Here is a 10,000-nt window from a genome sequence, read left to right as displayed (position 1 = left end):
CGACGGACGACACCGAAAGTCACAATTATGTAGCGTCCATATACTATCCCATACACGCTCACGCTCATACACGCTCCCATACCGCGTGTTACCTACCTTACCCGTACGTCACGTTCCTACCAACTGCTGCCTACCTAACTACCGTCTGTTTTTTTTTTTTTTTTTTTTTTTATTATCTTTTATTACGATCACATGTGCGCCGGTACGCTAATAATGCGCTCCACACTTGTACACAATATTCATATTTCTTACGTTCAACCATCGCGTTGCTTCTCCGAGATCACTTTTCAATTTCTAAATCGAACCTCTTCTGACCAAATATAATAGACAATGTTATATGTGTTAAATAAATAAAAATAAAAAATAATAATAACATATTCCCATACATATGCCTCCGTTTAATTCATATTATACTCTTTTGTTTTATATAGTCACAATATTTTCAACGTATTTCAAAAAAGTGAGATCGTTCCTCGATTCCGTACGTATTATGCTATTATATTGAGAAATTATTCAATTCTATACTGAGAGTAGCGCACAAACTGTCACGTCACGATCTGACTAATAATACAAAGAAATACGCAAATAAAGTTAAAAAGACACTATACACGAACACCCCCCGCGTTTGACGTTGCCCGTTGGGTCTATCTTTCGATACACGAACACCCCGCCACGTGGTTTGTACAACACCCACCGCGCGCAGACCGACGGACGACACCGAACGTCACAATTATATAGCGTCCATATACTACCCCATACAGGCCACTAACGCGTGTTACCTACCCGTCACGTACTACGTCACGTTCCTACCAACTGCTGCCAAATGCCAACTGCTACCTAACTACCGTTCTCTTTTATTATCTTTTATTACGATGACATGTGCGCCGGTTCGCTAATATTTCTTACGTTCAATGATCGCGTTGCTTTTCCGAGATCACTTTTCAATTTCTAAATCGAACCTATTCTAAACTAAAATACTAGACAATGTTTTATATGTAATAATAATAATAACATATTCCCATACATATACCTCCGTTTAATTCATATTATACTCTTTTGTTTTAATAATTTACAATGTTTTCAACGTATTTCAAAAAAGTGAGACCGTATGTATTTTTTCAAAGGTGGCTCTTGTATTATGCTATTATATTGAGAAATTATTTAACTCTGTACTGAGAGTAGCGCACAAACTGTCACGTCACGATCTGACTAATACGATACGCAAATAAAGTTAAAAAGGTGTATGGACAAGAGGGGAAAAAAAAAAATTAAAAAAAAAAAAAAAATTTTTTTTTTTTGGAAATCAAAAAAACCAAAACAGGAAATAATAATAATAATAATAACGCGGTAGACGCAGCAGCGGCAGCAGCAAAGTCGGCCGACGAACCCCAACCGGTGACCCCCCCCCCCTACACCCCCCCCCCCCCAAACCCCCTCCCCCCACTCTCCCCCGCACCCCCCAGGGCTAGCCCACCCCCACCGGCAACCATCGTCACCCCACACCACACCCCGAACCACCGACGGACTTTCATATGTTCATATGTTGTCGCTCCGTCTGCCACGCGTCATAACAGGAGCGCCGCATACACATGGGGCGGGCGACGTGTAGTGCGTTGTCGGCGCGGTGAGACTGAACGGGCCGGCGGATAACTGCCGCCTGCTGACACAGACTGACCGACTTCGACAACGGACTGCATGCCGCATACAAGAGTTCGTTCGATGGTTTCACGCGTAGTGTGCGCACTCTCGTGTTGGTGGTGTTTCGAGTGGATTTTGTGTCGAACTTTACAAATTCGTCGCGATGTCACGATTAACACAACAACGCGCGCTTCCACGTTGCGCCGTGGGACTTTTCGAACGTTGAACATTTTATTGAACAGTGCGGATCGACCGATGCGATTGTTTAAACTCGTCTCGGTTCACGTATCGATCCTACAAATGAATTGCACGTCGCCTATGGCGACGGTCCTCTATAAGGCGCTATAAAAATTAACGCCAAGGACGACGTCTCTCAAACACCGGGCTGAATCTGTTTTCAGTGTTCGCGTTTGTGTTAAAAGATAATAATGAAACGTGAATCTTAAATTGTCTCGCCGTGAACCATCCAATTCGGAGTTGCGCTATTAGTAAATCGCGCGCACACTCTCTCGTTGGATCGTTGCGACAATCGGATGAGATACTCCGTTGACGCTGCACGAACCATCGAAAACAAAGAGCGTACAATATTAAAAGGTACGACGAGTTCAAAAACGAAACATCATTCGACGCGGACGCGCCCGCGACCGCGTCGATATGTGTCGTGTTCTCGTCCGAGCGACGACGGCTACATTCGTCCGCGAGTGACTGTCAGCTCCCTGGTTGATCCTGCCAGTAGTTATATGCTTGTCTCAAAGATTAAGCCATGCATGTCTCAGTGCAAGCCGTATTAAGGCGATACCGCGAATGGCTCAATATATCAGTTTTGGTTCCTTAGATCTTACTCAGTTACTTGGATAACTGTGGTAATTCTAGAGCTAATACATGCAATCAGAACTCTGACCAGTGATGGGATGAGTGCTTTTATTAGATCAAAACCAATCGACGGAGGGCCTCGCGTCCGAAGTCGTTAATTTTGATGAATCTGGATAACTTTTGCCGATCGCATGGTCCAGTACCGGCGACGCATCTTTCAAATGTCTGCCTTATCAACTTTCGATGGTAGTTTCTGCGACTACCATGGTTGTCACGGGTAACGGGGAATCAGGGTTCGATTCCGGAGAGGGAGCCTGAGAAACGGCTACCACATCCAAGGAAGGCAGCAGGCGCGCAAATTACCCACTCCCGGCACGGGGAGGTAGTGACGAAAAATAACGATACGGGACTCTTACGAGGCCTCGTAATCGGAATGAGTACACTTTAAATATTTTAACGAGGAACAATTGGAGGGCAAGTCTGGTGCCAGCAGCCGCGGTAATTCCAGCTCCAATAGCGTATACTAAAATTGTTGCGGTTAAAAAGCTCGTAGTTGCATTTGTGCGCCGCGCTGTCGGTGCACCGCATCCGCGGTGATACTGACACGTTTGCGGAGCATATCGTCGGTGAGCCGGCGGTAAAACGCCGGTTCAATATCAAAATCCTATCGCGGTGCTCTTCAGTGAGTGTCGAGATGGGCCGACAATTTTACTTTGAACAAATTAGAGTGCTCAAAGCGGGCTCAAAATGCTGCTTGAATATTTCGTGCATGGAATAATAGAATATGATCTCGGTTCTATTTTGTTGGTTTTCAGAACTCCGAGGTAATGATTAATAGGGATAACTGGGGGCATTCGTATTGCGACGTTAGAGGTGAAATTCTTGGATCGTCGCAAGACGAACATCAGCGAAAGCATTTGCCAAAGGTGTTTTCATCAATCAAGAACGAAAGTTAGAGGTTCGAAGGCGATTAGATACCGCCCTAGTTCTAACCGTAAATATGTCATCTAGCGATCCGCCGACGTTACTACAATGGCTCGGCGGGCAGCTTCCGGGAAACCAAAGATTTTGGACTCCGGGGGGAGTATGGTTGCAAAGCTGAAACTTAAAGGAATTGACGGAAGGGCACCACCAGGAGTGGAGCCTGCGGCTTAATTTGACTCAACACGGGAAATCTCACCAGGCCCGGACACCGGAAGGATTGACAGATTAACAGCTCTTTCTTGATTCGGTGGGTGGTGGTGCATGGCCGTTCTTAGTTGGTGGAGCGATTTGTCTGGTTAATTCCGGTAACGAACGAGACTCTAGCCTGCTAAATAGGCGTCGCCATTTAGGTGTGCTCGACTTCGGTCGTGCAACTCACTGGCGACGTATTAAAATTCTTCTTAGAGGGACCGGCGGCTTCGAGCCACACGAGATTGAGCAATAACAGGTCTGTGATGCCCTTAGATGTCCTGGGCCGCACGCGCGCTACACTGAAGGAATCAGCATGTTCTCCCAGGCCTAGAGGCCCGGGCAACCCGTTGAAACTCCTTCGTGCTGGGGATTGGGGTTTGCAATTATCCCCCATAAACGAGGAATTCCTAGTAAGCGCGAGTCATAAGCTCGCGTTGATTACGTCCCTGCCCTTTGTACACACCGCCCGTCGCTACTACCGATTGAATGATTTAGTGAGGTCTTCGGACCGACACGCGGTGGCTTCGCGGCCGTCGGCGTTGCTGGGAAGTTGACCAAACTTGATCATTTAGAGGAAGTAAAAGTCGTAACAAGGTTTCCGTAGGGGAACCTGCGGAAGGATCATTAACGTGTGTCACGACGCGTTCGCGCTCGTAATACGCAGACATTAATCCACAACATACCCATCCGACCGTCCGTCCGTCCGTCCGTCCATATTATGGATGGATGGATGGATGGACGGATCCGCCGTGCTCACCGATGTCGGCGATGGCGTATCGTACAGTCGTAGCGCTCGGGCGATTGTGTCCTCCGTTGCGACAAGGTCGTACGTCGTCGCTGGCGTCGCGCGTTCCCGCCGTCTCGGACGCAGAAAGGTAAAAATCCGCGCCCCGAGTCCGTGACAACGTGGAGTGCGCAGCGTGAGCGCGCGCGTGTACCGATAGCGGTTTTTTGGAGTCGCGCTAAGGCGTTAGCTCGCCGCGCGCGTTCTGAAAAGGTAACCACTTTAATGCACATTCATTCGAACGTGCATGTGACAAACGTTGAACGCACAAAAATGGTATTGCATTATCTTTAATTAGATATATGCGAAACAATTACCCTGGACGGTGGATCACTTGGCTCGCGGGTCGATGAAGAACGCAGTTAACTGCGCGTCATAGTGTGAACTGCAGGACACATTTGAACATCGACATTTCGAACGCACATTGCGGTCCGTGGAGAAACATCCAGGACCACTCCTGTCTGAGGGCCGGCTGTATAAAAACAAATATCACACTGTTCATTCGCACCGTTTGAACACTTGACGGTTCCGCGCGGTGCGCCACGGCGAGTCGCGTCGGTCCGTTTAAAAATTGTTTATCGCGTGCAAAATTGCGCGTACGCTTTGCGTCGTTCAAAGCGCGCCCGGAGCCCACCCGGAAAGCTCTATGCGACCCTTCGGTGTGCGATATGCGCTGCGTGCGTGTTGAGCGCTAAGAGGGCGAGCTGAAAGGCCGACGGGGTGTGCCTCCGCGTGTGCGCCGCGACGCGTTAGCGACGCGCGCTTTTCGGCGCGTCGTAGGCGGACTCGACGTCCGAAGTGCGTTTCGACGCCGTCGTCGCTGTCGCGCGTTTGTCGCGCGCACGGCGTACGTACGGCGTCGTATCGCTGACGGATATCGCGTCTGCCTCCATTTTTTATCGTTGGCCTCAGATCAGGGAGGATCACCCGCCGAATTTAAGCATATTAGTAAGCGGAGGAAAAGAAACTAACAAGGATTTCCTTAGTAGCGGCGAGCGAACAGGAAATAGCCCAGCACTGAATCCCGCGGTCGTACCGGTCGCGGGAGATGTGGTGTTCGGGAGGTTCCGTTTTCTCGCGGTCGTCACTCCTGTCCAAGTTCGTCTTGAACGGGGCCGTTTTCCCGTAGAGGGTGCCAGGCCCGTAGCGACGGAGCGCGTCCGCGAGAGGGACTCTCCTCAGAGTCGGGTTGCTTGAGAGTGCAGCCCTAAGTGGGTGGTAAACTCCATCTAAGGCTAAATATTACCGCGAGACCGATAGCGAACAAGTACCGTGAGGGAAAGTTGAAAAGAACTTTGAAGAGAGAGTTCAAGAGTACGTGAAACCGTTCAGGGGTAAACCTGCGAAACTCGAATGAACGAACGGAGAGATTCATCGTCATTCCGCGGCGTACGTGCGCGCGCCTCGATGTCGTCGGTTTCGATCGTGCGACACGGGTCGCGCACGTCGACGTCCGCGGACGGCGTGCACTTCTCTCTTAGTAATACATCGCGACCCGTTCGGAGTCGGCCTAAGCTTCGTCCCGGAGTCCAGTCGTCCAACGCAAGACGGACGGTTGGACGGTGGCGTTCGCCGGCCGGCTGTACCGGACGGTATTCAAACATTGTACGAATCGCGCACGCGTTAACGCGCGTCCGGCCCGACGCAAGATAACGTCGTCATCGACGTCCTGCCCGTGTGCGGACGTTGGTGCGGCGCGTCTGTTGTCGCAGCCGTGCTGTCTCGGACAGTGCGCGTCTCTGTCAGCGATGATTCAGTTTCGGGCACTCGCAGGACCCGTCTTGAAACACGGACCAAGGAGTCTAGCATGTGTGCTAGTCATTGAGACTATACATAAAACTGAAAGGCGCAACGAAAGTGAAGGCGTGCGCTTGTCGCGCGCTCAGGGAGGATGGAGCGTCGGTCTTGATCGATCTCTCGCACTCCCGAGGCGTCTCGTTTCCAATCCGTGAATGCAGGCGCGCTCTGAGCACAGATGCTGGGACCCGAAAGATGGTGAACTATGCCTGGTCAGGTCGAAGTCAGGGGAAACCCTGATGGAGGACCGTAGCGATTCTGACGTGCAAATCGATCGTCGGAACTGGGTATAGGGGCGAAAGACTAATCGAACCATCTAGTAGCTGGTTCCGTCCGAAGTTTCCCTCAGGATAGCTGGCGTCGATTTGGACAGTCTCATCCGGTAAAGCGAATGATTAGAGGCATTGGGGCCGAAACGACCTCAACCTATTCTCAAACTTTAAATGGGTGAGAACTTCGGCTTACTCGAACGATGAAGCCGAAGATCTGATGACGGTGCCAAGTGGGCCAATTTTGGTAAGCAGAACTGGCGCTGTGGGATGAACCAAACGTAGTGTTAAGGCGCCTAAAAAACGCTCATGGGACACCATGAAAGGCGTTGGTCGCTCATGACAGCAGGACGGTGGCCATGGAAGTCGGAATCCGCTAAGGAGTGTGCAACGACTCACCTGCCGAAGCAACCAGCCCTGAAAATGGATGGCGCTGAAGCGTTTTGCCTATACACTACCGTTACGGGCAAGTGCGTAGTCTTTAATCGGATGACGTCATTATGCCGTAACGAGTAGGACGTGCGCGGCGGTGAGCGCAGAAGGGTCTGGGCGTGAGCCCGCCTGGAGCCGCCGTCGGTGCAGATCTTGGTGGTAGTAGCAAATACTCCAGCGAGGCCCTGGAGGACTGACGTGGAGAAGGGTTTCGCGTGAACAGTAGTTGCTCGCGAGTCAGTCGATCCTAAGCTCAAGGAGAGATCTTATGTCGATGTGGCGTGTTTGTTATTATTTCATTATAATATATAAATAACGCCCTTTGAGCGAAAGGGAATCCGGTTCCTATTCCGGAACCCGGCAGCGGAACCGTTTCAACAATCGTTCCCTCGTTTCAAAGCGAGTGTTCGACGGGGTAACCCAAAGTGGCCTGAAGACGCCGCCGAGGGGTCCGGGAAGAGTTTTCTTTTCTGCCTGAGCGTTCGAGTTCCATGGAATCCTATAGAAGGGAGATATGGTTCGGAACGCGAAGAGCACCGCATTTGCGGCGGTGTCCGGATACTCTCTGCGGACCTTGAAAATTCAGGTGAGGGATGTACGTGGAGATGTCGCGCCGGTTCGTACCCATATCCGCAGCAGGTCTCCAAGGTGAAGAGCCTCTAGTCGATAGAATAATGTAGGTAAGGGAAGTCGGCAAATTGGATCCGTAACTTCGGAATAAGGATTGGCTCTGAGGACCGGGGCGTGTCGGGTTTGGACGGGAAGCGGATGCGGCCTGTGCCGGGCCTGGTCGAAGCTTGCACGTCTCTCGGGGCGTGCGGGCGGAATCCGGACCCGCGTTCCGGCCTTCCGCGGATCTTCCTAGCCGTAAGGCCGCGTCTATTTAGTCTCGTGCTCGATCGGCGCGGTTCTGTACGACCGCCGTTCAACGGTCAGCTCAGAACTGGCACGGACAAGGGGAATCCGACTGTCTAATTAAAACAAAGCATTGCGATGGCCCTCGCGGGTGTTGACGCAATGTGATTTCTGCCCAGTGCTCTGAATGTCAACGTGAAGAAATTCAAGCAAGCGCGGGTAAACGGCGGGAGTAACTATGACTCTCTTAACGGTCCTTGTGGCCGGGCCTAACGGTCGGAGCACGATCAGTTGCTCACAGTTTCTGGTAGCTGGACAAGACACGAACAATTCGTTCTCTGGCATAAAAGAGTGAGAAATTGTTGCCAAACACTCGACCAAAAACTGTCAATGGAGCCTTCGTTGAGCTGGGCTCAACTCCTACCCTTGGCCTGCACGCGGCGCCGCTGCCAAAGCTAACAAGGGGGGGGGGGGGTTGCATCTGAAAGCGCTATTTTAGTTCTCCAGGATGCTTCCTCTTGTGGAGATTGCACGTTTCCGTTGCGGTCGCGGTGGCGGATCTGAGTGGTCTGCTGCGGCGAACGCAATCAGGCTTGTCCCTAGGTCCCCTTGTGGTGTGCAGCGTCCTTACGATCTGGGACGTGACCTAGGTGAAACTCAGGGGGAGGTCCTTGAGTAGCCCCGTAGGGTATCGTTTACGATACCAAGCCTATTTGCTATCTTCGGATGGGGCGTAATGAAAGCAGAGGGCGAACCTCAGCGGTGGGTTTGCTGCCCGCCGCAAGGAGGTATGAGAAATTGCACCCAGAAACCTTAAAGAAATAAGGCAATCTCTCGGTCTTCCACAGGAGCCGGGACGGGTTGCCAATTCTCTTCCGGGCGTTCAGCCCGGGGTCTCTGATGGCCCTGGGATGTCGTCCGGTTATGGATGTGACGGATGTGGGCGATCCTTCGCCACTAAGACGGGGTTGGGAGTTCACGTTCGACGTGCCCACCCTGTAATGGCTAACGCGAAATCCGCGCCTCCGCAGGTGAAGCGAAGGTGGCGCGACGAGGAGCTGGAGCTCTTGGCGAGTACTGAGGCCCGCCTCACTCGGGAGGGATCCGGCAACATCAACATCGACCTAACAAAAGCCTTGCCCAATTTGGGACGCACTTTGGAGGCTATTAAAGGTGTGAGGAGGAAGGAGAAATACAAAGAAATGGTCGCTAAACTCCTTATGGGTTCACCTCCCACACCAGAGAGAAATAGAACGGAGCAGGTCGATGAAGATGTAGCTGAGGGACCTCCGGAAGAGGTGGTTGCCGAAGTCCGGCCAATGAGCGGCCCCGAAGATGCGCTGCTAGTAGCTGACCAGCGGCTAGATGTTCGGTCTACCTGTGTTTCCGTAGTCGAAGACCTCCTTGCGAGGGCGACAGAGCGGATGACGCGGGGATCCGTGACGTCTAGAAGGCGTAAAACCCTTGGATTTACACGAAAGGACACGGAAGTCAAGATGACATCCAAACGGAGGAGGAGAATGGAGTACGCCAGGGTGCAGGAGCTGTTCCGGAAGTATCCGGGTCGCGCAGCAGCTGAAGTCCTGGATGGACAGTGTCGGGGTGTCCGGCACCGACTCGACGAGTTGGAAGCCTTTTGGCGACCGATTCTAGAGAAGGTGTCGGACGCCTCGGGGCCCACACCGGAAGCCCTGAGGGCCGTAAGGCGCGACGGGCAGCACGGGGGTACACTGGATCGTCTGGCGATGACGAAGCTGTGGTCTCCCTTCTCGGAAGAGGAGGTGAAGGAGGCCAAGATCGACCTGAGATCGGCGCCAGGGCCGGACGGTATACGTCCGGAGGACTGGCGTACAGTTCCAGCAAAAACTCAGGCGGAAATATTCAACTCCTGGATGAGTAAAGGCGAGATTCCTTTGCCACTGCGGCAATGCCGAACGGTCTTTGTGCCGAAAAGGGATGAGCCGGCTGGGCCGGGTGACTACCGTCCGATTTCCATCGCGTCGGTACCACTTCGGCATATGCATGCTCTCCTGGCGCGAAGGCTGGAGGCTTGTTGCCCCCCGGATGCACGACAGCGCGGATTCGTTCGCGCCGACGGCACACTCGAGAATTCGGCTGTGCTGGACGCTGTGCTGGGGGACTGCAGGAAGAAATTGCGGGAGTGTCACATCGCAGTGCTCGACTTCGCGAAGGCGTTCGACACAGTGTCGCATGCGGCGCTTGTCAGCGTCCTGAG

General features: G+C 52.2%; 2 non-coding genes and 1 pseudogene across 2 annotated transcripts; all 3 read left to right on the top strand.

Moving 5' to 3' along the window:
• Nucleotides 1–2,351: 2,351 nt before the first annotated feature.
• On the top strand, nucleotides 2,352–4,254 carry LOC140752903 (small subunit ribosomal RNA). The gene has a single exon (XR_012103502.1). It is a non-coding gene; the product is annotated as a small subunit ribosomal RNA (ribosomal RNA).
• A 471-nt stretch (nucleotides 4,255–4,725) lies between these two features.
• Nucleotides 4,726–4,882, top strand: LOC140752885 (5.8S ribosomal RNA). The gene has a single exon (XR_012103485.1). It is a non-coding gene; the product is annotated as a 5.8S ribosomal RNA (ribosomal RNA).
• Nucleotides 4,883–5,314: 432 nt separating this feature from the next.
• The window catches only part of LOC140752871 (uncharacterized), a 7,840-nt pseudogene continuing 3,154 nt past the window's right edge, over nucleotides 5,315–10,000 (top strand).

This window comes from Epargyreus clarus, unplaced genomic scaffold (assembly GCF_041222505.1).
Source record: "Epargyreus clarus isolate Ecla_fem2 unplaced genomic scaffold, WU_Ecla_fem_2.2 ptg000025l, whole genome shotgun sequence".
NCBI classification, from domain to species: Eukaryota; Metazoa; Arthropoda; class Insecta; order Lepidoptera; family Hesperiidae; genus Epargyreus; species Epargyreus clarus.
The sequence above is the reverse complement of the archived record's forward strand: the minus strand, read 5'-3'. Positions and strand labels throughout refer to the sequence as shown.